Source organism: Scyliorhinus canicula, chromosome 12 (genome assembly GCF_902713615.1).
Source record: "Scyliorhinus canicula chromosome 12, sScyCan1.1, whole genome shotgun sequence".
Classification (NCBI taxonomy): domain Eukaryota; kingdom Metazoa; phylum Chordata; class Chondrichthyes; order Carcharhiniformes; family Scyliorhinidae; genus Scyliorhinus; species Scyliorhinus canicula.
This window is the reverse complement of record NC_052157.1, coordinates 82,671,892-82,695,599: the sequence shown is the minus strand read 5'-3', so window position 1 is coordinate 82,695,599 and position 23,708 is coordinate 82,671,892. Positions and strand designations below refer to the sequence as shown.

Sequence of the window (23,708 nt, the reverse complement as noted above, 5' to 3'; positions counted from 1 at the left end):
CTTCCTAGCCACTGTCTTTTACTTTGCAAGCGACCCACAACTAACCTGTTCCGTGTCCATGGGAAAAGTGCTTCATTAAATTGGAAGGACAGATCCTGCTACGCCCTCATGTGGATTTTAACTTGGAAGATTCAAGTCATCTGCTTATCCATTTGGGAACTGCGCTGCGTCAAAATTTATTTCGGAAAAAACACATTTTCTGTGGTCCACGAAAGGGTCAATTCTACAATATTCAAATTTCGAAGCGTTAAATCAAGTCCGCCATCACTGTTAACCCCTGCTGTTTCATCATAGTCGCCAAAAAATCTTCTGCACTTGGGAATCCTGCAACATAATTTCTGAAACACTATCCATTCTAGATTTAAATGCTATTTCCCGTTCCTATTTCAACTTTATTGGCCTTTGTCATTTCTTTTTATGTTGCCCTGTTGGGTCTCTTCTCTGTGAACTGCTAAACTGTTGCTGTCTGCACAGTCATGTAAAAGGCGAATGTAATTTGCTGATATGAACTGTGACTTAAACATAAAGTCTGCAATGATTGCACTGTATTCATGACGTATAATTTATGAAGTCAACAGAAGAACAACCTCTGCCTTTGGCCTGGCCTCCACGATTCAATCCTCTGTTCTCAAATTGTCCTTGACGAATTTGAAATAAATGTCAGGTACCGTTCAGTTCATGATTTCACCTATCAGATCTCCAGCAGAAAAATATAATTTAACCCAAGGGAACCTGCAGCTGGCAGTTTGACCAGTCAAAACATGGAAAGGCACGGTCCTATTCAGTGGCCACATCTTGGTACTTTTATCTACAAAAACAGAAACAAATAAGGCCATAAGTCATAGGAGCACAATTTGGTCACTCGGCCCATCAAGTCTTCGCCGCCATTGAACGATGGCTGATATTTTTCGCATCCCCATTCCCCTGCATTCTCCTCACAACCCTGATTCCCTTATTGATAAAAAAACATATATACCTCTGTCTTAAAGACGGTCAGTGAGGTGGGTTCTACAGCCTTCAGCGGCAAAGAGTTCCACAGATTCACCACCCTCTGGCTGAAGAAATTACTCATCTCTGTTTTTAAGGATCGACCCTTTAGTCTGAGATTGTGTCCTCTGCTTCTAGTTTGTCCTGCAAGTGAAAACATCGTCTCCACGTCCACTCCATCCAGGGCACGCAGTATCGTGTAAGTTTCTATAAGAACCCACATCATCCTTCTGAATACCAAGGTGAACAGACCCAAAGTTCTAAACCGTTCCTAAAACACAAGCTGTTCATTCCAGGGATCTTTCTTGTGAACCTCCTCTGGACCATCTCCAAGTCAATAGGTACTTCCTTAGATAAGGGGCCCAGAATTGCTCACAATACTCTAAAAGAGCCTGACCAGAGCTTTATATAGCCTCAGAAATACATCTCTGGTCTTGTATTCTAGCCCAATCGAAATGAATTCTAACATTGCATTTGCCTTCTAACTGCCGACTGAACCTGTGCGTTAACCTTAAGGGAATAGTGAACAATAACTCCCAAGTCCCTTTGTACTTCTGATTTCCGAAGCACCTTCCCACTGAGAAAATAGTCAATGCCTCCATTTCTCCTTGCAAAGTGCATAACCTCGCACATGTCCTCATTGTATCCCTCTTCTTTGCCCAAGCTCAGAGCCTACCCAAGTCATTCTGCAGCCCGCCTGCTTCCTCAGTACTATCTGTCCCTCTCCAGATATGGGTATCATCTGCAAACTTAGCAACAGTGCCTGAATTAAGTTCTTTCCTTTAGATCATTAATGTGTATTCTGAAAATTTGTGGTCGCGGCACAGGCCCCGGAGGTACACCACTGGTCACCGACGTTCTTCCTGAAAAAGACACCTTTGCCCCCACTCTCTAACTTCTTGCACTAAGTCAATCATCTATTCATGCCAGGGCCTTACCCTTAAAACTATGGCCTTCTACCTCATTTAACATTCCCCTCTGCGGCACTTTGTCAAAGGCCTTCAGAAAATCGAAATAAATCACGTTCACTGGTTATCTTTTGTCTAATTCCCTTGTTACTTCTTCAAAGAACTCGAACAGGTTTGTCAGACAAGACCTCCCCTTAACGAAGCCGTGCTGACTCAGTCCTATTTCATCATGCAGTTCCAAGTACTCCGCGATCTCAAGTTTAATAATGGACTCTAAAACCTTACAAATGCCCGAAGTCAGGCTAACCGGCCTATAATTTCTCGTCTTCTGCCTCCCCGCTTGGTAAACAGGGGTGTTACATTAACCACTTTCCGAGTCCTCTGGGAACATTCTTGCCTCCAGTAGTAACTCTGAAATATCATCACCAAAGCCGCCACAATCTCTTGAGATATCTCGTTTACTACCCTGGGGTGTAGTCCATTCAGTCCAGGGGATTTATCCACATTAAGGCCATTCAGTTTCCCAGAGCCTACTCCTCAGTAATGCTCAATGCACTTACATCTGCCCATGGTAGTATTGGAGCACTGGCATCCAGCTGGTGTCTTCCACCATGAATACTGATGCAAAGTAACTATTCAGTTCGTCTGTCATTTCTTTGTTTCCTATTATTACTGCTCCTGCCACATTTTCAAATCGTTCAATGTCTATTTTTGCCCATCACCTACCTTTTCTATTTTGAAAAAAAACTCTTCCGATCTTCCATTCGTTTACTAGCTAGCATGCACATATGCTTCATCTTCTCCCGCTTATTGCTTATGCTGTTGTCATCTGCCCCCTGTTAAAGGCCTACCAATACTCTGGCTTCCCACTAATCGTCGCCTCTTTGCATGTTTTCCTTGAGCTGTTATGCTGTCCTTGACTTCCCTCATCTGCCATGGAGCCTCCCGTCAGCATGTTTCCTCCTACTTCCGATTAATTTCTGTTGTGCCTGCGAATAACCCGCCAAAACTCCCGCTATTGCTGTTCCGCTGTTTTCCCTGCTCTGCTCATTTTCCAAGTATCTCTGGTCACTCCTCCCTCCTGTCTTTATACTTACTCCTATTTAATTGTCATACCGTTACATGGGGCAGCACGGTAGCATTGTGGATAGTACAATCGCTTCACAGCTCCAGGGTCGAAGGTTCGGGTTCCGGCTTGGGTCACTGTCTGTGCGGTGTCTCCACATTCTCCCCGTGTCTGCGTGGGTTTCTTCCGGGTGCTCTGGTTTGCTCCCACAGTCCAAATATGTGCAGGTTAGGTGGATTGGCCATGATAAATTGCCCTTAGTGTCCAAAATTGCCCTGAGTGTTGGGTGGGGTTATTGGGTCATGGGGATAGGGTGGAGGTGTTAACCTTGGGTAGGGTGCTCTTTCCAGGAGACGGTGCAGATTCGATGGACCGAATAGCCTCCTTCTGTACTGTAAATTCTCTGTAAATAAGCAACTTCTCCCTCTCACACTGCAGGGTAAATTCGATCATATGGTGGTTACTGATCCCTAAGGTTTCCTCCACCTTAAGTTCCCGAATCAAGTCTGCCTGATTACGCTTCACCAAGTCCAGATTTGCCTGTTTGCGCTAGTGTGCCTTTTCACAATCTGCTCCAAAGAACCATCTCTTAGACATTCCACAAATTCAGTTTCTTGAGATGCACTACGAACCTAATTTTCCCGGTCCCCCTGCATAAAGAAGTCCCCCATGATTCATGTAATATTGCCGTCTTTATGTACCTTTTCTATCTCCTGCTTTCTTTTCTGTCCCACATCTTGACTACTGCTAGGGGGCATGTGCACAACTCAAATCAGTATCGTTTTACCTTTGCTGCTGCTCCGTCGAACATCACAGGGAAACACAGCTGTTCCCTTATGAGAATCGTAGTTCTTCAGCAACTCTCTATAGCTGGCAGCATCTTATCGTTGTAGCACAATACGCTACACGTGGAAAAAACAACGATTAAATCATGTGGAAAACACTCACTTTACTGTAGTCAACAGAATGCCGGTCTTCCATCGAATTGAAACACTATTGCAAAAGTACGACCTAAAACTGTAGCGGTGAATTAAATGATGTTACTTTTTGAGCATATATTCAATTTATTTTTGCCCTTGCTATGAAGCTGCTGCAGTTTACTGGTTCGCGTGTTGTTGTATTGGAACTGTTTCGCCCACATATGTGTCAGCACAGCACAGCTACCTCCGTTTTGTCTGAATTTGTCTAACGTATCCCCAGAAGTACCATTACAAGACTGGAGTAACTATTTCAAATCGCTTTCGCTTGAATCTAGAAGAAACATCAACAAGCATCCCATATGTTATGGACATTCTAAGTACAAAATTTAATTGGTTCAGTTTATCCAGCAGAAACAAAACCGTTTTTATTTTTCCCTGCATCAGTGCGATTACTACGTCCTGGTTTTCCTTAATTTCTTGAGCAAAGTATTGTTGAGCTTACTAATGTGACAACAATTGTGAGATTTTGCGTTTTGTGTAGTAGATACCAAAAATTTGCTTTGCTACATTTCATCACAATTTGGTACCATCCACTAAACCTCACTTCTAATGGTTCACTCGACACGAGTAATAAAATCATTCCCTCCTGCTGCCAAATTTGATCAGCCTCAATTATATATTTTTAAATTTTTGCTGTGGCATTTTAAACCAGACCTGGTTAATTAACATGCAACGTTCAAAACGTCTCTCAAATTTGACTGTCTAATTGCTTCATTGCTTACAAAATCAATTTTCCTGGAATCAGTCTACTCGTCCTCTCATTTCATAAGCAAAGACCAATTCAAGTGGAGACATTGCTTTGAATCACGTGCTGCATCAAGAATGGAAAATAATATTACTTAGCTGTCATTGTCCCAAATATGTGCATTGCTCTAACTACACTTTCACGATCATTTTTAATGTTCGCTTCCATCTCCCTCACACCCGCTCTGACTTCGAATGATATCCTGATGATTTTTATTGTATTATATCGACGATAATCATGTATTTCTAGTGTAATCTGACATGAAAAACTAACCTTAATTCTATTTCAACTATTTTCTTCAACTTATTTGGTGGCAATTTGGCGAAATCTTGCCCAACTCTGATCCTTGTCATATTTCCGAAAGGCCTGATTTCAGAACGCGTATTTCACATAACCACACGTTTCAATATTTCCTGGGTTCATGATCATTGTTTTTTGAACTGTCCTATAAAACACACTGCTACTTCTGTGATACGTTCTCTCCAGGACGTGTCCGAAAATCTGGGCCAGGAACTAAAAGCACCGGTTTTATTACTGTTCGCACGGTTCCCTATTTAATTCTGCCACAGAACGGAACGACATGTTTGTATCAGCAAGGGCATTTGAACTGTTTCTTTATCTTACCGTGAGTTTCACTTATTCCTCTATCGGCTCGCAATATAATGTGTATAGATTTCCACATTCTCCCCATGTGTACGTTGGTTTGTTGCTGATGCATACGTTTCCTCCCACAGTCCGAAATGTGCTGGTTTGTTGGGTTTGCCTTGCTAAATTGCAAGTTAGTGCCCCAATATTAGGTTAGGTATGGTTGCAGGTTAATGGCTATGGGGCCGGACGTCTAGCCTTGGAATTGTGCTCTTTTTCAGGGTCTGTACAATCCCGTAGGGCCGAACGGCCTCCTTCTTCACTGCAGGAATTCTATGATTCTTCGATAACTCGGGCGCTCATGCATTATTGGCCATTGTGAATGCTTAGCTATACTTCGAGGCATATGCACCTTGCTTAAACCCTGCTAATTCGGTAACGATCAAAGCTGCGGCAGTTAATGGTTGAGAGGAAAACATTTTGGATAATTCCACTCCAAACGGAATTATGTGCTAATCGTCATCAATCCCATAGGATGATCCACCACACCAAGGATTGGCCTCAGTTTCAGAATGCATTGGACCAACTTTATTTACCATTTCTTTGGTAAATTGATAAGTATTGTCACACTTTTGTCGAGTGAGAAGCCTCTTTGTCACAAATCAGAGTATAAAATAGCTGCAGCCTCGTTGATAAGTTAGGAACGAAATGGGCATAATAATTGAGCAGTGCGAAATACAAACACAATTGCGTGACATTATGTGGACATGTAACTTCTCGGATCTCTGCCACCTTCATTGGTCCAATATATAATCCATCTCCATCAACGATACGACACAGGTAGTTGACGAAACAGTTAGAAACAGATGCAGCCCCTTCTAATTATGTGATTCTCAAAACATACAAAGGGTAGGTTAAAATGTCCTAATATGTTCTCCATCATTTTAACATGGAATAAGAATGACATCCTCATAATATTTATCAACGGAGATAGCCCTTTTTTTTGAATTGTTCCATTAATCTAAAAAAAAAGATGCATAATGGAAGGGTCCGATCACAAATAGACATTTCTGTGACACCACAGTACGTAGAGTCTTAGAGTAAGAGATGTATACAGCATGGAACCGGGCCCTTCGTCCCGGCGTGTCTATGCCGCCCAGTTTTTATGACCATGCAATTCCATTTGCCCGGATTTGGCCCATATCACGCTCTACCCAGTCTAACCATGTAACTGCCCAACTGCTTTTTAAAAGACACCATCGTACCCGCCTCTACCACTGCCTCTGGCAACCGTTACCAGATGCTCACAACGCTTTGTGCGAAGAAGCTTTTTGTCTGTTTTTGTTTTGTATTTCTCCTCGCTCACACTGCAGGGCTAACACATTGCGCCACCGTGCTACCCAAACACAATCAATCGTGTCCCGCAGACAACAATGTGACACTGAACATCTCATCAGAAAATAGTGTGGCTTGAATACATAGCAGACCCAATTAGTCACAGCTTTCGCTATGAAAGCCAGTATGGCAATGGCCGTCCTCATGTCGTGATGTACCTGCATGCCAACCATGCAGCGACTGTTCTACCATGATACCCAGATTTTCGATGCACTTCCCCTGTATATAAGATGCCTAATTATTGAGTTAATAACCTGCCTTCCTGTTTTTGCAACCGATGTGGATAATCTCCCAATAACCCATAAGTTAATGCATTTTCCAAGAATTTGACCAGTGAGTCAGCCTGTCAAATCACCCTGTAGCCACTTTGCATCCACCTCACAGCACCCACTGCAATCTAGCTTAGTGTCGTCTGCAGCTTTGGACAACTGAGTCCAATTCCTCCGTCCAAATCATTATGTACATTGTGAAAAAATGAACCCTGCTGTACCCAACGGATCACTGCCTGAAATGGACCCGTTACCCCCAATCGCTACTTCCTGCCTGCCAACCAGTTCTCCCGCCACGTCGATACATTATCCCCAATAATATGCTATTTATTGTGCTCACGAGTCCCTTGTGAGGGCCCTTATCAAAAGGCATTTGAAAGGCCTGCAAGGAAAACAGTACACCAACATATACAGGTGCGGCCGTTCGAAGAAGCCATACTTCACATTGACAGTGAAACATCGACGGGTCAGTATGTCTCCTTCAAAAAGCAATTGGTAGTTCAAACATGGATTATCCCATGTGTTTAATTGAAAAATTTACATGGAGCATGTACGTTTTAACGTTTCGGGAAAGGGTGGAGGGGATTGGTGGGGGGCCGCTTCCAGTGTGTGGGGTACTCGGGGAGTGGGGTGGTAAGTTACAGTGGGTGCTTTGGGATGCGATTTTCGGAATTAGTGCGGTGAGCATCCGGTGTTTGGGGGGAAGTCTTTGTTTACGTGGGTGTGGGGTGGATTACGTTGGTTAGCTTTTCAGGATGTGGGGCCGGACGGGGGCTTCGTACCCTTTTGAGGGGGGGGTGATGCTGGAGGTCCACTCCGAGAGTGTCCGAAGCAAGGCGTGGTTTCTGAAGGGACGGGGGATCTATCCGGTAGGAGGCTCAGTCCGGGATGGTCCATATTTGTTGAGGGAGGGACGGTCTACAGTACGGCAGGAGGCCAGTCCTTGAGGGAGGAAGGCTTGAGACTGAGATGGTAAGTGAATGACGGACACGTTCCTGCCCGGAGGAGGTTTCGCGGCAGTGCGTATCCTTTTGGAGCGGAGTGGCGTGTGTTAGGACTTGGCCATGGAGACGGTTAAGTCGTCTGGGGAGTCATTGCTGCCTCTGGTGTGGAAAATGTCAGATCGGATCTTGTGTTGGCTTGGTTCTGCTCGGCGTCCTCTGCAAGGCTGAATCTGGGTGTTTGAAAAGATAATTTACAGTTATGATTTTTTTTGTCTAACTCCTTCAAATAATAATGCCGGCAGCCCCGTCCAAATTTGTCGATTTAGAACATAGGACAGTACAGGCCCTTCTGCCCTAGATGTTGTGCCGAGCCATGATCACCCTACTCAAACCCACCCTATACCCGCAACCCAACAACCCCTTAACCTTTACTTTTTTTAGGATACTACGGGCAATTTAGCATGGCCAATCCACCTAACCCGCACATCTTTGGACTGTGGGAGGAAACCAGAGCACCCGGAAGAAACCCACGCACACACGGGGAGGACGTGCAGACTCCGCACAGACAGTGACCCAGCCGGGAATCGAACCTGAGACCCTGGAGCTCTGAAGCATTTGTGCTAACCACGATGCTACCGTGCTGCCCAAGTTTTAAGTTGCATCCAAGTCCAACGCAACTATCCAGGGGACGATCCCTCTTCTCGGCAATTTAGTGGTAAATCCTTACGTGGTAAATTCCCAGAAGCATACGCAATTCATCATCGGTTACCTCCCAAATCAGACATTCGGGAACACATATATTTCAATAACATCGCTTTTTTTTTATAAATGTTTTTTATTCAGTTTTCATGTTTTATATTGAACAAATTACAAATTGTTAGAGAGAGAAAAAAAACACGCAAAAATTAACATATATATTTACAGTAAGAAGTCTTACAACACCAGGTTAAAGTCCAACAGGTTTGTTTCAAACACGAGCTTTCGGAGCACGGCTCCTTCTTCAGGTGAATGGAAAGGCTTGTTCCAGAAATGTTTATATCCACATCATATATATTTACAGGTGAGCATCTTCGTAGTAATAACTGTGGCCTCCCCCACTTCGCCGGTATACATATTTTACATTCCCCAACATGTTTATTGGCATTTATTTAGTTTGGTTTTGGGCCTTAGCTAGCCATCAAACCCCCGTAACGAGCCCGTAGCCGCCCCCCCCCCCCCTCCCCGCCGGCTACATTGCCCCGACTATTCTTCCTCTTGTACGTTGGCCACAAACAGGTCCCGGAACAATTGCATGAATGGCTCCCACGTTCTGTGGAAGCCGTCGTCCGACCCTCGGATGGCGAATTTGATTTTCTCCATTTGTAGAGAATCCGCGAGGTCAGACAGCCAGTCTGCAGCTCTGGGCGTTGCTGTTGACCGCCAGCCAAACAGGATTCTACGGCAGGGCGATCAGGGAGGCAAAGGCAAGGGCGTACGCCCTCCTCCCCAGGAATAGATCTGGCTGGTCTGAAACCCCGAAGACGCCACTATCGGGCATGGCTCCACCCTCACCCCCACCACTTTGGACAGAGCCTCGAAGAAGGCTGTCCTGTACTCCACAAGTTTGGGGCAAGACCAGAACATGTGGGCGTGGTTGGCCGGGCCTCTTTGGCACCGCTCACATCTGTCCTCCACCTCCGGGAAGAACATACTCATACGGTTTCTCGTTAAGTGGGCTCTATGTACCACTTTTAGTTGCGTCAGGCTGAGCCTTGCGCACGTGGAGGTGGAGTTGACCCTATGCAGTGCTTCGCTCCAGAGTCCCCACCCTATCTCCATCCCCAGGTCGTCCACCCATTTCCTTCTTGTTGCGTCCAGTACGGTGTCGTCCCTATCTACCAGTCGGCCATACATGTCACTGCAGTTCCCTTTCTCTAGGATACTTGCGTCCAGTAGGTCTTCCAGTAGTGTCTGTCGTGGCGGTTGTGGGTACGTCCTTGTCTCCTTTCGTAGGAAGTTTTTGAGCTGCAGGTACTGTAGCTCGTTCCCCCCAGCTAGCTGACATTTCTCTGTCAGTTCGTCCAGTGTTGCGATCCTGTCGTCCATGTATAAGTCCCTGACTGTCAGTGTCCCCCCGTCCTGTCTCCACCTTTTGAAGGTGGCGTCAGTCAGTGCTGGTTTGAACCTATGGTTGTTGCAGATGGGAGCCTTGTCCGACATTTTGTTCAGGCCAAATTGCTGCCGCAGTTGGTTCCAGGATTGGAGGGTGGCTGTCACCACTGGGCTGCTGGAGTGTTTTTTGGGTGGCGATGGGAGTGCTGCCGTGGCGAGGGCCCGGAGGGAGGTCCCCATGCAGGAGGCCTCCTCCGCACGCACCCACTCGGCTTCTGGCTCCTGGATCCATCCCCTTACTCGCTCGGCTGTTGCCGCCCAGTGGTAGAATTGTAGATTCGGGAGGGCTAGCCCCCCCCTGGATTTTGTTTTCTGTAGGACCTTCTTTGGGATCCTAGCATTTTTACCCCCCCCCCCCCCATTCGAACGCCATGATAAGTTTGTCCAGCGCTATGAAGAAGGCCTTGGGGATGAGGATCGGAATGGATCTAAACAGGAAGAGGAACCTGGGCAATACGTTCATTTTGACCGTCTGGACTCTTCCTGCGAGGGAGAGTGGGAGTGTGTTCCATCTTTGCAGGTCCTTTTTTACTTCCTCCTCCAGGCTGGTGAGGTTCCATTTGTGGATCCCTTTCCAGTCATGGGCTATTTGGATCCCCAGGTAGCGGAATTTATGTCGGGCTTGTTTGAACGGCAGGCCCTTTAGTGCTGCCCCCCCCCCCCCCCCTTGCTGGTGTACTGGGAAGATCTCGCTTTTGCTCATGATGAGTTTGTAGCCCGAGAAGGCTCCAAACTCTTTCAGGAACGCGATGATTCCGTCCATGCTGCTTTGTGGGTCCGAGATGTAGAGGAGCAGATCGTCTGCATAGAGTGAGACTCTGTGCTCTCTGCCTCCCCTTCGGAGCCCCCTCCAATTTTTTGCTGCCCTGAGCGCAATTGCTAGCGGTTCGATTGCTAGTGCGAACAGCAGTGGGGACAGTGGGCATCCTTGTCTGGTGCCCCTGTGCAGCTGGAAGTATTGGGAGTTGGTATTGTTGGTCCGTACACTCGCCATGGGGGCGTTGTATAGGAGTTTTACCCACGCGGTGAACCCTGTTCCAAGCCCGAACCGCTCCAGTACCTCTATGAGGTATTTCCATTCGACTCTGTCGAAGGCCTTTTCTGCGTCCAGGGAGACGATCACCTCTTGTGTTCTCTCCCCGGAGGGGGTCATTATCACGTTCAGCAGGCGCCTGATGTTCGAGGTCAGCTGTCTACCTTTGACGAAGCCCGTCTGGTCCTCTGTGACCACCTCAGGTACACAGTCTTCTAGCCTTTTGGCTAGGATTTTGGCCAGTATTTTGGCGTCTGCGTTCAGCAGAGATATGGGTCTGTATGACCCACATTCCGTTGGGTCTTTGTCTTTCTTAGGTATCAGCGAGATTGAGGCCTGTGCTAACGTGGGTGGCAGTGTGCCCCTAGCTAGCGAGACTGTGAACATCTCCCGCAGGTGCGGGGCCAGCGCTGTCGCAAATTTTTTGTAGAAGTCCGCCGGGAATCCGTCCGGTCCCGGCGCCTTCCCCGTCTGCATGGAGCTGACACTGACCATGATCTCTCCCAGTGCTAGTGGTGCTTCCAGGTCCCGTTTCCTTCCCTCTCCCACGACTGGTATGACCAGTCCATCAAGGAACCGGTTCATCCCAGCCTTCCCCGTTGGGGGCTCTGAGGTGTACAGCTCTTGGTAGAAGGCCTTGAAGGTTTTGTTAATCCTCTCTGGTTCTGTTTCCAACATGCCTCTGGTACCCCTGATTTGCCCAATTTCTCTGGTGGCTGCCTGCTTTCTCAGCTGGTGTGCCAACAGGCGGCTGGCTTTGTCTCCGTGTTCGTACAGGGTCCCGCGCGCCTGGCGGAGTTGGTGCACTGCTTTCCTGGTGGAGAGCAGGTCAAAGTTCCTTTGTAGTTCTTTTCTCTCCACCAGGAGCTCTACGGTCGGGGCCTCGGAGTATTTACGGTCTACCTCCAGTATGGAGTCGACCAGCTTCTGCCCAGCCACCCTTTCCTCCCTATCTCTTTGCGCATTGAAGGCAATGATTTCCCCTCTTATTACGGCCTTAAGCGCTTCCCAGAACGTGGAGGATGATACCTCCCCGTTTTGGTTGTTCTCCGTGTACTCCGCTATGGCCCGCGCTATCCTTTCGCTGAAGGCCTTGTCAGCTAGTAAGGCACCGTCCAACCTCCATGTGGGGCGCTGGGCCCTTCCCGTCTCCAGCCGCACGTCCATGTAGTGTGGGGCGTGGTCTGATATAACAATTGCGCAGTATTCCACCTTGTCTATCCCTGGAAGCACCGTTTTCCCCACCACAAAGAAGTCAATTCTGGAGAACACGTTGTGTACTGGGGAGAAGAAGGAGAATTCTTTCTCCCCCGGGTGGGCGAACCTCCAGGGGTCCACAGCTCCCATCTGCTCCATAAAGTGACCGAGTTCCCTTGCCATGTTTGAGTTTTTCCCCGTTTTGGGGTTTGATCTGTCCGTCTTTGGGTCCTGTACACAGTTGAAGTCAGCCCCCATGATTATTCGATGCGTCGCTATGTCCGGGATTTCTGCCATGGTCTTTTGGATGAAGCTCGTGTCGTCCCAGTTGGGCGCGTACACGTTGACTAGGACTACCGGCGCCCCATCCAGGGCCCCGCTGACCATGACATATCGCCCCCCTGGGTCTGTAACCGTCTTTGTCGCCCTAAACATTGTCCTCTTGCCGATCAGTATCGCCACCCCCCTGGCCCTTGTCCCATAGCAGGAATGGTAGGTTTGTCCCACCCAGCCCTTTCTTACCCGCAGTTGGTCCTGCTCCCTCAGATGCGTCTCTTGGAGCAAGACTATGCCGGCCCTCATATTTCTGAGGTGGGTGAGGACTCTGGATCGCTTCACTGGGCCGTTAAGTCCCCTTACGTTCCAGGTGATTATCCTGGTGGGGGGCTTCTGCCCCCTCCTTCCTGTGGGATTAACCATGTTTGTCTGGTGGACGAGCCCCTGCCCTCCGGGGTTTCCCTTTGTTAGGGGGCCGTCCAGGATGGCCGCTACCACTGCTCTCCCCATGCGTTCGGGTCTCTGCGCTCCGGGGTTTCCCCTTGTCTTGGGGGCACCCGCCATGGCCGTCCACTGTGTGTCCGCCACGCGGGTAGTCCCCTGCACTCTGGGGGGCCCCTTTGCCCACAGGCCGTACTGGGTGGGTGCTTGCAGCGGTTCCTTGTTCCGAGCCCTTGGTTGTGGTACTTTGTAGCCCTGTTCCTTTTCTGGCCTCGTTTGTCCCTTTGACCCTACCTTTCCCCTCCCTGTGTGCCCCCCCCCTGGTCTCTCCCTCTACCCTCCTCCCCTGTATACCCCTCCTTTGCTCCTCTATACCCTATTCCTGTCCCCATTTCCTCTCCCGACTTTGGTGGGTGATCTCCCCCCTCCCCTGCCTGGCGCCTTCCCCCCTGTTGGGGGTGCGCAGCGGCCCTGCTTTGTTGCGTGCCCCCGGCGCTAGCTTTCCTGCTATTACGGTGGCTCCCCTCTCGGAGGTTGTTGTCTCGCTTCTCCTCTACCTGGCCTCTACGGTTTTCTGTCTGCTCTTCCCCCATCCTACCCATTGGCGTGTCGTTGCTCCTTGCCAGGGGCCTCTCGTCCCTACCCCCCCTGCTGTTCTTCCAGCCCGTGCTCCTCGACGAATCTATTCGCCTCAGCAGGGGCTGTAAATAAATATTCCTTGTTTTGGTATGTGACCCAGAGTTTCGCTGGGTACAGCATACCAAAACGCACTTTGTTCCTGTAGAGAGCCGCTTTCGCTCTGTTAAACTCAGCCCGTTTCTTAGATATATCCACTCCAAGGTCTTCATATATTCGGATGGTGTGCCCGTCCCATTTTCTGGCTCTATTTTCCTTGGCCCTGCGCAGGATTGCCTCCCTATCCCGGTACCGGTGCAGTTTGGCTATGACTGCTCTCAGTTGATCCCCTTCCTTGGGCTTCGGGCGCAGCGACCGATGTGCTCTGTCCAGATCCGCTGGGGTGGGGAAAGCTTTCCTGCCCACTAAGTTGCCCAGCATTGCAGCCACGTATTTTGTGGGGTTTCTACCCTCAGTCCCCTCTGGCAGGCCTACTATCCTAACATTTTGCCTTCTCGAGCTGTTTTCTTGGTCGTCTACCCTGCCCTTCAGGCTCCCCTGTGTTGCGCCCAGACTCGCCACTTCCCTTTCTAGGGCCGTGACCCGGTCGCTCATGTCTGTCGCTGCTTTCTCTAGCTCCTTAATGGTTGCCTCATGGGCTTCCAGTTTCCCCCCTTGAGCTTCCAGTTTCTTCCCTTGAGCTTCCACTTTCTCCTCCAATCTGGTCAGAGCCTGCTGCACCCCTGACATGGCCCTGGCCACTGCTGCCTGTGCTGCGGCCTCTGCGTCTGCTTTCAACTCTGCCTTGATTGCCTGCAGCTGCTCCCTCACCACCTCAGTAAAGGCTTCCTTCCAATTCACGCCCCCCTCTAACCCCAGGGGAGATGGCATCTGTCTGTTCGGCTCTTTTTGATGCGGTGGTACATCCGTCCCGCTGCTTCGTGTGCTAATCCGCTCGCGTGAGCTGGCTTGCCCTTTGTCCCACCTGCTTTTGGTGCCCCCATTCCCTTGGCTCCCTTCTGGCGTTTTTTTCTCCCCCTTCCCTTTCATCTTTTCTTCTCCCCTTGTTTTCCTGTTCCCCCTTTTTCGATGCCCGATTTTTATTTTATTTATTTGTTTATTAATTATTTTCTCCCACCTCCTTTTATGCAACTCCCCTCAGGTGGGCTTGCTTTGTTGGGAGTGGGTGTAGAGAAAGAGAAAAGAATATATATATCCCTCCCCCTTTCTCTTTAACAGTGTTCTTTTTTTAAAAATAAAAGTCCTTCTTTTTCCCCCCCCCCCCTCACTTTTCCCCTACCTCTCTCACGCAGGAGAGAGAGAAAGAGAGTGAGAGGAGTCTGTCCAGTCCTTTGTTCTTGCCACGTGGTGGCTGCTGCCGGTTTTTTTTTGGGGGGGGGGGGGTAGTATGTGGAGACTCCGCTCCGGGCCTGCTGGGGGGGGGGGGGAGACGCCGCTCCGGGCCTGTTTGGGGGGGGCAGAGACTCCGCTCCGGCCCTGGGGGGGGGGGGTAGACGCCGCTCTGGCCCTTGGGGGGGGGGGTAGACGCCGCTCCGGCCCTTGGGGGGGGTATGGACGCCGCTCCGCTCCGGCGCTTGGGGGGGGGGTATGGACGCCGCTCCGCTCCGCTCCTTGGGGGGGGGGGGGTAGACGCCACTCCGGCCCTTGGGGGGGGGGGTAGACGCCGCTCCGGCCCTTGGGGGGTAGGCGCCGCTCCGGCCCTTGGGGGGGGGGGTATGGACGCCGCTCCGCTCCGGCCCTTGGGGGGGGGGGGTATACTCCGCTCCGGTCCTTGGGGGGGGGGGTTATGGACGCCGCTCCGCTCCGCTCCTTGGGGGGGGGGGGTATGGACGCCGCTCCGCTCCGCTCCTTGGGGGGGGGGGGGTTATGGACGCCGCTCCGCTCCGGCCCTTTGTGTGGGGGGGGGGGGGGGGTATGGACGCCGCTCCGTTCCGGCCCCTGGGGTGGGGGATGTAGACGCTGCTCCGCTCTGCCGCCGCCCGGGCCTCTCCTGCCGCTGCTCCTGCTGCTGCCGCCGCCGCCACCGCCTGGGCCCCTCCCGCCGCTGCTGCCGCCGCCGCTTGGGCCTCTCCCGCTGCCGCTGCCGCCGCCGCCGCTGCCGCCGCCGCCTAGGATCCCTCGGTGACCGGTTTGTTTTGGGGGGGGGGGGGGGGTGTGCGCGTCCTTTCCCTTCCCTTCCCTGTTCTCCACCGCTACGGGAGCCCCTCACCTTGCGACCGCTCCGCTTGCTGACCGGAAGCCCCTCCATAACATCGCTTTTTAAATGTGTTGACAAAAGGTGGCGTGACTTATCTTTAAATGTCAATGTGGGTGTGTGTAATAAGCAGTTGAAATCAAATGTGACTGATTATTTTTGTGGAACCACCGATGGATCACCGAAAAATTGAAGAATTACCTCACGCAACTTATGGCGAACTGCTTGCAATTCGGTCTGCAATTGCAGCAATTATCGCAGCATCTATGAAGCGCACTATGATTCAAACTTGCACGACAGACATTTATCTGAGCAGAGTGCAGGAATGCGTATAATGATGCAAAGATCACACTTATATATTTTTGTTAACCTTCTTTCATCTGCGTCTACACTCCAAAATTAAGTGGACATCCCCAGTAAGCACAGCTGTATTATGTAACCCGTCACCATGATTTCTGCTTACATATGGCCTCGCCCCTTTGTCCGTACATTAGTCCTGTTGCAGAAGGATCGATACATTTGGAAACTCGTTTATTGGGGAGCGGGATTCACCCAGAATTCTACGTCTCCAGATATTCAAGTAATTCCTTTAGTTGCCGAGAACGCACATTCCAAGGTTGGCTCGAATGTTGACAAAACGTCTCCAATAGCTCCGTGGCTTCCAGTGCGAATAGTGTTGTTTTTTTATGAATCATGTGATCAGCTATCTTGTTATTTTTTCAGCTGATTTACCGTGGCGACTGCAGTAGGATCACTTGGGCGATCAGATTTTGTTTTTTACAATATTAATTACCGCTAATGCAACACTGCATTTGTACCGCTGTTCTTGGTGAAACGATCTGCACATTTCACAGCACAAGAGCTTTGTGTATGACGGCGTATTATTTAGGCGGTGCTCCAATTTAGCTTTGGGAATCCGTAATTGACGTTCCTATATAAGTGCTGACCTGACAATTACCCAGTTGTTCTATATTCCATTCAATGGTGGCGCTGGACTGGAAAAAAATCGCGTAAATCGATTATAGTGGCGAGTTTTTAATGGATCTGGCACTGTAGTTGTACTGATAGGAGAACAGACAAAAAAAACTACAAACAACTGAATAACTATTTTAATCATCCACACCAAGTATATCACTGTAAATCGCCTTCGACTCCCACCCCAAAGGGACCGGGCACAACGAGTCAAATCATCCTCCCTAATTTAGCACCCAAAACGTATTGTATTCCCCAACCCCACAACTCACCATCATGTCATTCACACAACACACTTCTCCAGACCCGACTACTTTTGTTCCAGCGAATGGGCCCCAAAATCCCCGTTATTACCTTGTCTGTTGTGAGTTTCATCCTGATATTAACTCATATCTGTCCAAAGAGTATTTTCGATTTTATTAAACATTTGTTATTTTATCTCTGGAAACAATGCACGTCAGCTGTTTATTTCATTCCAGGTACTTAAATTTGCATTGCTCCATTTTTGTGTGTACCCTGAACGGTGTTCGGAATTCAAACACGCTTCTTGAAAAAATGGAATTTAAATGGCAGAGTGTTCAAAAAGCTGTGCATTCTGTAATTATTAAATGATATAGCTCTTCAAATTCACATATGCTCTTAATTGAACAATCCATGATAAAGGACTGAATTTCCAAGGCGCAATGTTATACCAATTGTGCTTCATGTCCCTTCAAAATATGTCATGCGCTTTGAAGATATTTTGTCTAAGTTATGTCGTGGTTCACCGTTGCTTTCACTGAGGTCTGCTTGATATTCAAAATGACATTGTAAGTGTTCGCTACATTAATGATTATATTCTTACTTCAACACAGAGAAAACCAAGTTGGAAAATGGTAAGTAACGAAGAACACTGTTCTTCTGTCCCAGTGTGATATTGAAATGATATGATCAATACCTGCCCCTTCTAAAGATTAACAGAATGGATATGGACACGAAGAGCTTAATATAACTACCTCTACGGTTCGTCCAACCTAGGTGCTATCTGATACCCAGGTAGAGGTAGGATTCGTTTGGAGGAAAATCCAATCTTGCACAAAATAATTACACGGTCAGAGGTAAGAGGGTTGCCAATTCCAATCCACCCATTATGGATTCATTGCAAAGCACGCATAACGTGATGAATGCGCAGCACGAAAGACTACACAGAAAACAAGAACGATTGCTCCAGTTAAGTACACAGTGCAGAATTAAAGGACTGCCTCACACATGCTCGCAGACTGAGAGTAATTCTGGTCAATACACTGCTTCATTAGAGAGAACTGCCAGGATCAGATCGGCCTCCGGAGGAGAATTAGCCTTGCAGACAATAGTATAGCAGTTGAGAAGTTTCCAAAATTTCGACCTGCAGCATGGAAGTTGCATTAAACAAATTTCTCGGAACCATGGTGTGTTGAGGGTATGTGTTGGGGACGGAGTGAGATTGGCGACATTTGTGCAACGACGTTCCGGGGTTAATGCTTCTTCTGACTCACAGGGTTCCACTTTGTCTTTAACAAAGTACGTTCATTTACTTTTTTTTTGATTGCTGACGTTCCCACCATTACTTCCAGAGATTGCCTTTGCATTTGACCCAAGCGACTGACAATGTCGGTGGGAGACTTGTGACTTCCAAAAATTCAATGGACTTCTATAATTCCCTCCGCAATGTATCTTCTGAAACTCACTGGGAGTTCCACAGACAGGGAAAGCAAGAGACAGAAAGAGAGAGTGCTGACCAAACTGAAGCATAGGGACGCCAGACGTTAAGTTTCAAACACGTGAATGGAATTCGTGTTGCTTTTTATAATATATGCCTAAGATTGAATACATCGTCGTCAAATGCATGTTATTACATTCGCGTCAAGTTGTTGATATGTGACGCACAGATGTGTCTGCACTAATCGTTTGTCGAATAATGACACAAGTATTGCATTTATATGCTTGGAATTAAGTTTCCCTATATTGTATGGCCTGTAAAACGTTCGAACATGCCTCGGTACTCGGTAGTAAGTTCCAAAATAGCATATATATTTCCGTGCACAGGTAACAGCTCAGTCATGTTTTCCGCAGTGATCAAAAACATGTCGTACTTTTGTGGACAGCACGTTGTCCGTGTCTGCGGCACGAACCTAACCGGGCCATGTCATTCGCCATGGCTTTGTTGTCGAACGGTTACTTTAGACCACGTGCGAATTAATTTCCAAGATATCTCTTTCCATTCGCACTGCTCGTCAACTATCGGTTAATCACTTTTATAAGCCAGCTCGTTGTGCAAAGAATTTTCGAACTTCAGAATTTCAACACACTCTTTCAGCACGAAGTGTCTGAAATCTGGAGATACCTCCAAATCCTGTCAAAGTGTCGAGAACAGTTAATTAACTTCAGACGAAAAGCGCAAATGTTTTCTCATTCGGATTGTCAACTTCAATAGCTGATTTTACATGACGGCAGAAGACGGGAAAATCGTCAATGGATATGTAAGGACATAAGTGAGAGTACAAAAGTGAAGGAAAAAGCATACAAAGTGGCAAAGTTAGCGGGAGACTAGAGGACTGGGAAAACTTTAGAGGGCAACAGAAAGCTACTACAAAAGCTAGAAAGAAGAGAAAGATAGATAATGAGAATGAACTTGGTCAGAATATAAAAACGGACAGTTAAGGTTTCTACAAGTATATAAAACAAAAAGCAACGGCTAAGGTAAATACTGGTCCTTCAGAGAATGAGGAGGTAGATTTAATACTGGGAGATGAGGAAATGGCTCAGGAAATGAACAGATTTTTTGGGTCCGTCTCAACAGTGGAAGACGCAAATAACATGCAAGTGACTGATGGAAATGAGGCAATGACAGGTGAGGACCTTGAGATGATTTTTGTCACTGAGGAGGTAGTGATGAGGAAGCTAATAGGGTTAAAGGTAGTCAGGTCTCCTGGCCCTGATGAAAGGCATCCCAGAGAACTAAAAGAGATGGCTCGGGAAACTGCAAACGCACAAGTGATAATTTACCAAAATTCTCTGGTCTCTGGGGTGGTTCCGGCGGATTGCAAATTATTAAAGGTGTCAACACTGTTTTAAAAAGCAGGTAGTCAGTAAGTGTGTGATTATAGGCCAATTAGATTAACTTCTGTAGTCAGGAAGATGCTGGAATCTATCATCAAGGAAGAAATAGCGAGGCATCTGGATGGAAATTGCTCTATTTGCAGACAGCATGGGCTCATAAAGGGCACGTCGTGCCTAACTAATTTAGTGGAATTTTTTGAGGGCATAACCAGTGCGGTAGATAACGGGGAGTCAATGGGTGTGGTATATATGGATTTCCCGAAAGGCTTTGACAAGTTGCCACAAAAAAGTTTGCTTCTTAACATAAAGATGCATGGCATTAAGAGTAAAATAGTAGCATGGATAGAGGATTGGTTAATTCATAGAATTCAAATAGCGTGGATTATTGGGTGTTTCGCTGGTTGGCAATCAGTGGCAAGTGATATCCCTCAGGGATCAGTGTTGGGCCCACAATTGTTCACAATTTACATAGATGATTTGGAGTTGGGGCTCACGGGCAATGTGTCCATGTTTGTAGACGGCACTAAAATGATTGGTAAAGCAAAAAGTGCAGATGATACTGGATGTCTGCAGAGGGATTTGGATAGGTTAAGTGAATGGGCTACAGTCTGGCCGATGGAATACAATGTTGACAGATGTGAGGTTATCTATTTTGGTAGGAATAACAGCAAAAGGAATAATTATTTAAATTATAAAATATTAAAACATAGTGCTGTGCAGAGAAACCTGGGTGTGCAGGGGCGATGAATCGTAAAACGTTGGTTTACAGGAGCAACAGGTGATTATGAAGGCGAATGGAATTATGTCCTTCATTGCTAGAGGGATTGAGTTTAAAACGAGGGAGGTTATGCTGCAATTGTATCAGTTGTTATTGGGGCCACACCCGGAATATTGTGTTCAGTTTTGGTCTCCTTACGAAAGAACGTACTGGCGCTGGAGGTTTTGCAGAGGAGATTCACGAGTTAATCCCAGATCAGAATTTGTTGGATTCCGAGGAGACGTTGAGTAGACTGGGGCTGTACTCGTTGGAATTTAGAAGGTGGAGGGGGGATCTTATAGAAGCATATACTATTATGAAGGGAATACTAGGATAGATGCCGGGACGGTGTTTCCACTGGTGGGTGAAAGCAGAACTAGGAGGGATAGCCTCAAAATAAATGGAAGTATATTTAGGAAAGAGTTTAGGAGGAACCTCTTCACCCAAAGGGTTGTGAATCTATGGAATTTCTTGCCAAGTGAAGTAGTTAAGTAGTTGGGGCTCCGTCATTAAATGTTTTTAAGATAACGACAGATAGACTTTTAAAGAATAAAGGGATTAAGGGTTCTTGTGTTCGACCCGTAAAGTGGAGCTGAGTCCACAAAAGATCAGGCATGATCTCACTGAGTGGCTGAGAAGGCTCGAGGCGCCAGTTGGCCTACTTCTTCTCCGCCGACGTTCCAGTTGTAATGATATATGTTAACACGTAGGACGGGTCGTTATTTATGTTACGATGTTATTTCTGCATAGATCATCCTGCTCATGATTACAAGTTCTGCAAATTGCATTTATATTTTCTCCGAAGGACGTATTCGTGGAGGAGCATAGCATAAACGTCACAAATTGCATTGGGAAATCCCTCTTCGAAGTTCGCACGTTGCGGTTATATACAGAAAGTGTTCAGATAGTCCCATTAACATTGACGATTGCGTGCGGATGGCAGCCGTCTAAAGAATCGATTTAAAGTGCTCGATTCGGAATGTCTTCTACTCTTGCACTCATAGCGACACTGATAGTCTTGGGATGAGAAAAAAAATACTTCTAACTTAAGGGGAATTACTTTCAACATCTCGGCGAAACCACACCGATCCTCGACCATATAGACGATCCATCCATCCCCGAACAAGCCTCTCACCACCACCAGCTCCTGCGACATTAGGTGACTCCCCATATCCCTTGGGAACATAACGCACGACACGAGCAGTTCGGTTCAGAGTCATTAGCCACAACCGCAACATATCTGCTGTGCTGTCTTTTTTGAAGCTTCTTTTGAGTGTGTGTCTAATATTTATTGATATCGATCAACATAGTTTTTCTCATATCAATTATCTCTGGGGAACACTGGATGGAAACTGTGGTTTTACAATGCATATATTGTGTATTACGTTCTTCCACCGCGGCCAATCACTGCAATCGGCTGTCATGTATCAATCCCACATATTGAATTACATCCAGGAAATAAATTAACTCTCATGACGATCGTGCCAATCAGTCGAACAATATTGAATTATATTTGTCTTCCTCTTGATATCTGACGTTCTTCGATAACTTCGAGGTTGTTAGATTGACGGTACTTGTATATTATCATATGAACCTGTGTCTGGTGTTTGTATAATCTTCCAGCAAAGTTCCTTTCCATTTTGTTTTGCTACAGAATAGAATAGTCTGCTGTTATTAATAAACTGTACCCTGCGTCCGAAATTCATCAGCTTGTTCTTATGCTCCTCAGAGCTGAAAATGTGGAACTCTGGTAAGAAAGTGCAAAATAGTCCTGCATCTGTGCCATATTGGGAGAGAACGAACCCATTTGGCGACTGTTAGGATCATATTACTATGAAAACATTCTTGTCAGCTAGAGGTAACATTAATAGACTTGAAGATTTAGTCACTGCTAAATCGAAGTTGTCAGCGTGTTTTCAGCGGCAAGTCGATAAGAGCAAATTTTGAGGCATACTTTATTTTTCATACAGGCAATGCACTGGAAGAGAACTGCCAACTGCAACTCATCCAGCTTGCGTTCACGGTGAAAGAACGATAACGTTAGGAAGCAGGAACATAGCGGGACTGTAAGAAACACACAAAAACAGTTTCACCTGGGCACACAATGCAGAATCATAAACCCAACCTTGAAATCATCCGTGGAAATCATTAGGATGAAAGAAATGCTGAGTAATCTGCTGTTCCATTACAGCTGACGTCCATGATCTGATGGGCTTTTAGAGCTTAATTAGTCATGCATATAATATTACAGAAGTTCAGAACGTCCTGTAATTTCACAGCGGTGACATTTTTCATGTAACTAAATGCACTGTGCGTTCCTGCTGTAATGGACCATTTTATTTTTCCCACGATCTTCGATTATAGATTTGTGGACCGCGGGGTTGGGTGATTTCACAGTGATTCATCTGAATTGTAAGAGATCACTATGTCGTTCAGACACTTCTCTTTCCTCTGATGCTCGAGGATTGTTAACTTTTCGTCCATTGAGAACATAAATAACGGTTGCAGAGTCCTTTCAATTAACAGAGTGGCATTATCCGCCCTTCGACATGGCTCATTTACCGTCCACGTATTTTGTATAATGCCTTTGAAGTTGGCATTCAGCAGCTCACTGGAGCGTTAGCATCTCGGCATAATTGTCAACGTGAATATTTCTCTGCATGATGGAACTTCACTGACAATTTTGACACTTTCATTTATGTCTTTAATTATTTTTGATGTCCTGGTCAAGTTTGTAACATTTACATATAAACAAGGTTTTAATTATGAACTTCCGAAAAATGAATAGAACGTGAATGTGAATGCAGACGTGTTGTCATCCATACAAGCATGTCAGACACACAGCCATCAAGGACCATGGAAGTTCCCAGCTGCATTCTATTTTTTATGTTTCAAACCTGAACCACTGCAGCAGCAGAGACATCAGCCGGTCATGGGAAATGATCTTTGACTTTGGTAGCTTCTAAATGTATTTTTTTGGACAGGCTTTCAGGTTAGATCTCAGAATCTAGATATTTAGATATTTAGAACAGTACAGCACAGAACAGGCCCTTCGGCCCACGATGTTGTGCCGAGCCATGATCACCCCAGTGAA

General features: G+C 47.1%; 1 long non-coding RNA gene across 1 annotated transcript in view; it reads left to right on the top strand.

Annotated features, from left to right (window-relative positions):
• Positions 1-17,632: 17,632 nt before the first annotated feature.
• LOC119974596 overlaps positions 17,633-23,708 on the top strand; it is a 45,793-nt gene continuing 39,717 nt past the window's right edge. Inside the window, exons 1-2 of the long non-coding RNA XR_005462528.1 lie at positions 17,633-17,654; positions 22,344-22,364. This is a non-coding gene — a long non-coding RNA (uncharacterized LOC119974596). The remainder of the gene's footprint in view (positions 17,655-22,343; positions 22,365-23,708) is intronic.